Source organism: Pinus tabuliformis, chromosome 9, assembly GCF_031772625.1.
Source record: "Pinus tabuliformis cultivar Carrire ecotype Pingquan chromosome 9, CPIR1, whole genome shotgun sequence".
Classification (NCBI taxonomy): domain Eukaryota; kingdom Viridiplantae; phylum Streptophyta; class Pinopsida; order Pinales; family Pinaceae; genus Pinus; species Pinus tabuliformis.
This window is the reverse complement of record NC_142307.1, coordinates 573,261,484-573,267,651: the sequence shown is the minus strand read 5'-3', so window position 1 is coordinate 573,267,651 and position 6,168 is coordinate 573,261,484. Positions and strand designations below refer to the sequence as shown.

Sequence of the window (6,168 nt, the reverse complement as noted above, 5' to 3'; positions counted from 1 at the left end):
TTATTGTACATATGTGTAATTTTTTACATTTAAATTGTCAAATATGTAGAAGTTAAATTACACTATATTAAATCCGCACAAAAAAAAGTAGAAGTTAAATATTGTATTACCTTGCGAATGATGGATCGAAAATATTACAGTTGGAGAGGTCCAGCAAAGTCCAGCTTTGTTAAATTTCATAGCATCCTTTCAAAACTACCTATATGTTTCTTTCAATTTTAAATTAGTATAATTTTTTGTTTTGCAATTTAATAAATTTAAAAAGAATGAAGTTTATTTAGAAACTAGTTTCAATTTAATAAATTTAGAAAAAGTCAAAATTTATTTTAAAAGTTTCGAGTTAATAAGTTTAAACGTTATTCGTTTTTATTTTCGAGTTAGTAAGTTTAAACGTTATTCGTTTTTATTTTCGAGTTAACAAGTTTTTATTTAATAAATTTGAAAATATTAATAGAGACTTGGAGCAGAACCATTTGCATGGTAGATGGTGTGGGGGATGCCAAAGGTGTCCCATGCTTGAGGTCGGCTCTTACGCTTCTGGATACTTATTTAGCTTTCTTTTTGAAAGCCAATTTAGTTGGGAGGGTTCGGTTCATCGCACAGGATTCTGCCATTTAGTTACACTCTCTGGCTTAAAATATGGGCTGTCCAAGGTCATCCGCTCTGCAACCCTCTCTGGTGGCTGCACTTGTTGAACCAGCAGCAGAGCCCAGGGTTCAAGTCACCGCCGGAAACTGTGAAGGTGACGATGAAACTAGGAACGGCTGCTGAATTGTCAGCCTTTCAAGAATGCCAAGCCGCACTGATGGTGGAAGTGCATGGAAGAGGAATGTCTTGCAATGGTAATGAGACTGTTCAGCAACGAATATTTCCTTTCGATGCACCGAGGGTTCCAATCCTGTAGCAAAATGGTATTGAAAATATTAATCTCAACCACGGCAGTTAATTAGACTGAACCACCATAACAACCATACGTATGGTACACATCAATTGCAGGCGGAAGGATTGAAGTTTTGAGTAGAAGTACAAGCTTACTATTCGACAACACATCAGATCGTTAAAGTATCTAATGAAGGGTTGGTAAATAAGTATGGCCAAATATTCACTCTGCCACTGTTATCTACACTCCACAACACCTCCAAGTTTTAATGTTTTGATCCATCATGTATTAATGAGTCAAAGTTAAGTTTTAATGTTTTGATCAGTCATGTATTAATGAGTCAAAGTTGTATGTTTTGATAAATATGATTGTAAAAGTCATTTACATTGTAGAGCCATTGAGGGTGTAATTCTGAGAGGTAGAGAGGAGAACATCTTGGAGCAAATATTGGTGGGCTTGTGAAAACAGTTTGTTAAGGTATTAATCTGCAACTCGTGTAAGATTTTGTATTTTACTTGGAGCTACATCCTCCAATTTATCATGCAATATATTAATGAGGTCTCCAATTTATCATGCAAATGTATTAACCAATGGTGAAACCTAAATTACAGTAAGATTTTGTGTTTTACTTGGAGCTTCAACCTCCAATTTATCATGCAAATGTATTTTCCTATGTTTTCAAATATAATCCAAAGTATATTTTGTTGTGACTTGGTTTTAAACTTTCACGACTAACTCTACCCCAAACATTTTGTTTTTACTCTGATTGGGTTTGTGTTATTTCAAGCTCTGTCTAGTTGAGATTTGTTTTCGGCAACTAGAGATTTGACTTTTGCAACTGATTTGTTGAGGCATAAATTCCGCTCCTCTCCCCCTATGGATAGTGTAAAAACAAGTGTTTTTACTGAAGTTAAAAAAAAATGTTTTGAAGACAAAAAAAATTGAGTTTCAATGAAAGATGGTTGCATCAAGCACAAGCTTCACTAATCCTCAGCTAGCTCACTTTAATGACAAAAATTATGATTATTGGGCTTTACAATGAAGACCCTGTTTTATTCTCAAGACATTTGGGATTTGGTGGAGAATGGTTTTCAAGAACCAACAGATGCAACAACATACAATGTCTTGACACAACAAGAAAGGGATTTGTTGAGGGACAAGAGGAAGGAGGATGAAAAAGCCCTCTTCTACACCTTTCAAGCAATCCATGAAAGTATTTTCCCAAGGGTGGCAACAACAAAAAGGTCCAAGAAAGCATGGGACACCCTCGAGACATCCTCCCAAGGCATAGCAAAAGTGAAGACATGTAATTGGACTATTTACTGAAATCAGGTCTCATGGTGAGACACTTGAGGAAAGGAGAATAGTTGAGAAAGTATTGAGAAGTCTACGAACAAGATTTGATGCCATTGTTGTGTCCATAAAAAAGAAAAAGGATCTCTCACAGTTCTCAGTGGATGAGCTTTATGCATCAGTGATTTCTCATTAACATATATTGAATAGAGAAACACACTCCTCATTGGAGCATGCTTTCAAGACACAAGTTTCATTTGGTCAAGGTAGAGGCAAAAGAAGATCATATCCTAGAGGAAGCGGGAGAAGCCCACACAAATGTGGAAAAGGCAGCCCTTCAAGCTCAAGTGTAAGGGGCATCAATCAAAATCCAAGTCAAGGTCCAAGCCAAAATCAAGCACAAGGTTAGAGGTATGATGAATCTCAAGTTCAAAGTCATTACTGTAAGAAATATGGTCATTATGCAAATGAATGTATAAATAATCAATATGACATAAGTAACAAACCAAGTGTAAATTTCACAGAGGATAATTATAACCATGATAGCATGTGTTTAGCTTGTAATGTAGCAGAAGAAAAACAAAGTGATGTATGGTTTCTAGATTCAGGGTGCAACAACCACATCACTCAATAAAACACCTATAATGCCAACACAGAAAGAGTACAAGCACAAGAAACCGACACCATAAATAGCCGAACAATGAAGAGGCTAGCCGTCATAGGGAGCCACACCACAACAACCCATACAACTCCGAGAACTTAGAGAAAAAGGGGAATTGTTCACATATGCCTCCCGGGACAAGCATGGCCAACATTACCGCTCATGTGCTACCAAGTGGGTATGGAGAGAAGATGAAAATTGGCCACCCTACAAATGACCCAAGGCCATTCTTCAGGCAAACCCGAAAAACCAACTCAATTACCAACCCACCTTTCACACGAAAAGAAAACCCCTCCCCACCAAATAGGGAGGAGGTGAACAATATAAAGAGGAGCCAATTTCAATGGAGCCACACATGGATGCCCAGCCCAATCAAAATTTTCTATTCGCAAAAACCAAGGGGCACAATAGCGACATAGGCACGATAGAGTTTTGGGGCTTCCATCTGGGACCACAACAACAAAGTCGCAAAGGAGCGCCAGGCAAAGTTATCATTTCCATCATTCAGATGGGCAAGAGGGATAGGGATGAGCATGGCCAACATTACCGCTCATGTGCTACTGAGTGGGGATGGAGAGAAGATGAAAATCGGCCACCCTACAAATGATCTAAGGCCATCATTCAGGCAAACCCAAAAAAACAACTCAATTACCAACCCACCTTTCACACGGAAAGAAAACCTATCACTTGTATCATTTGGATGGGCACGAGGGACCAAGATGAGCCAGGGAGCCACACCACAACAACCCATACAACTCCAAGAACTTAGAGAGCAAAAGGGGAATTGTTCACATATGCCTCCCAGGATGAGCATGGCTAACATTACTGCTCATGTGCTACCGAGTGGGGATGGAGAGAAGATGAAAATCAGCCACCCTACAAATGACCCAAGGCCATCGTTTAGGCAAACCCGAAAAAACAACTCAATTACCAACCCACCTTTCACACAGAAAGAAAACCTATCACTTGTATCATTTGGATGGGCACGAGGGACCAGGACGAGCCAGGGAGCCACACCACAACAACCCATACAACTCCAAGAACTTAGAGAGCAGAAGGGGAATTGTTCACATATGCCTCTCGGGACAAGCATGGCCAACATTACCGCTCATGTGCTACCGAGTGGGGATGGAGAGAAGATGAAAATCGACCCCAACATTGGCCTCATTGCATGTGATGGTTCTTCTTAATGGAATTATTCTTCTCTCTCTCTCTCTCTCTCTCTCTTCGCATTTCTATGATGTACTCAATTCTTACATAAAAGGCTTGAATGTTGAGAGAGGAGGAGGAAAGATCTACAAATATGTTATGAAACTAATCACAAGAATGCCAAGAGGGGAGGAGAGAAAATCTGGCATGAAATTAATCACAAGAATATTGATAAAAATGCAAGAATTGAATACATCATGAAAATTCTCTCTCCCTCTCTTCATATTTTCATGATGTATTCAGTTCTTGCATTTTTATCAATGTTCTTGTGATTAGTGTCATGCAATATTTTCTCTCCTCCCCTCTTGGCATTCTTGTGATGAGTTTTATGGCAAATTTGTAGATTTTCTCCCCTCCTCTCTAGACTTATAATCCTTCTATGTAAGAACTGAATACATCACAGGATATAAAAAGAGAGAGTGAGAGTGAGATAGAGAGAATTGGAGAAGAAGGATTCCATTCAAAAGAACCATTACATGCAATGAAACCAATTTTGGGACCTCTCCTTGCTGACCTTCACTCTCTTCCTATTTCCTTCTTATAATGTTTTTTGTTGACGGAGTCGACTTCAATTAGGTTTGACTCCATCAATTAAATATCTATCAAGTCTCATTTTACATGAAAATATAACTTTATGACTTATAACTCTGAACTTAGAATATAAGCCTCCCTAAGATTCAAATTACCGATAATGGCATCATTTTGTAGGCAGATTTTGGTTCAGTGTTATAAGGCTTTCAGATGAGAACAAGGATTCCCTCTGCCGCTCAAAAAATTCAAGTACTAAAGAATACATAATTAGGCTTGGTTATACTATTGAAATAGAGGCTCAATTTATTGAAGAAAAGTAGTGGTGGTGGGAATTTCTATGGAAAATTCATGTGTCTCTCAAACACAATATTATCTTTTGCTTATTTGTAAAAGGCAAGTTGTTAATGTGAGATAATGGTTTAAAAAGACGTAGGAATGTTCCCAACAAATGTGCCCTTTGCCAGATTTATGTTGAATCTATCTCACACTTATTTATTTGGTGTCCACATGCAACAAATGTTTGGTCATAAGTGGTTTGTTCTCTTAATCTTAAGGAAACATGGTAGAAATAAAGTTCACAGGAGTACTTGCGTGAGTTCAAATTTATGGTTCTTTGCCTTGTGTTTTGGTTTATGGCGGGCCCATAATGGTAGCATTTTTCAAGACATGGATATTCCATATGAAGTGACAACGAGTGTGATTCTAAAACTCTCCTAAGTATACAAAGTGGAACCCAAAGAAAAAACGTCCAAGTACCCAACTATGCCTCATCTAAACTATGATATCGCATGTGGAACCCAAAGAAAAAACGTCCAAGTACCCAACTATGCCTCATCTAAACTATGATATCGCATAGGGATTTTTCGTTGGTGTGGGTCAAAGTGATCTGTTGTAGATGTTCATTTAAATTTAAAATCAGTTTTTCCATGTTTGATAAACTAACATCATAGTAGAAAATTACCTCTTTTCTAAACTCTTATTTTATTTGTAATTAAAAAAAGAGCAACTTGAACACACTAAGCAGCATGTGATAGATTAACAAATATAATTAAAGACTGGTTTAACAGCGTGATGTGATAGATTTACATATATAAATATATGGTTTAACTTAACAAATATAATTAAAGACGGGTTTAACAGCGTGATGTGATAGATTTACATATATAAATAAATGATTTAACAGAGGCGAAAAACTTGTGGTAAGAAGATTTACATATATAAACAAATGGTTTAACAGCGTTAAAAACAAGAGGGGGCGAAAAACTTATGGTAAGATCCACCCCTGTGAGGGGATGGATGTTAACCGCGTGTGATAAGAAAGTCCGAAGACTGTTCCCGTCCTTGTCGAGGGAGATGCCAACCATCTCTCCTTTCTACGAACACATTATTATCTGCTCGTACACAAGGACTACATATATTAATAGAAATTAATACGGTGACAATGTGGGATAAATGTGTGGTTTCATTCATCGCTGTTAACCTATGCCTTCAGGAAGAAGAAGAATACCTTCGCTTTCTCTCAGACGTGTGTCTCATAACGTCTTTTAGTCCATCCATCGATTGGCTGCGCACGTCCTTCAAATTTTATTTTCTG

At 37.7% G+C, this 6,168-nt stretch overlaps 1 non-coding gene across 1 annotated transcript; it reads right to left on the bottom strand.

Annotated features, from left to right (window-relative positions):
- Nucleotides 1-5,832: 5,832 nt before the first annotated feature.
- Nucleotides 5,833-5,957, bottom strand: LOC149149848 (U6atac minor spliceosomal RNA). Its single transcript, XR_016263956.1, has one exon. It is a non-coding gene; the product is annotated as a U6atac minor spliceosomal RNA (small nuclear RNA).
- Nucleotides 5,958-6,168: the final 211 nt, after the last annotated feature.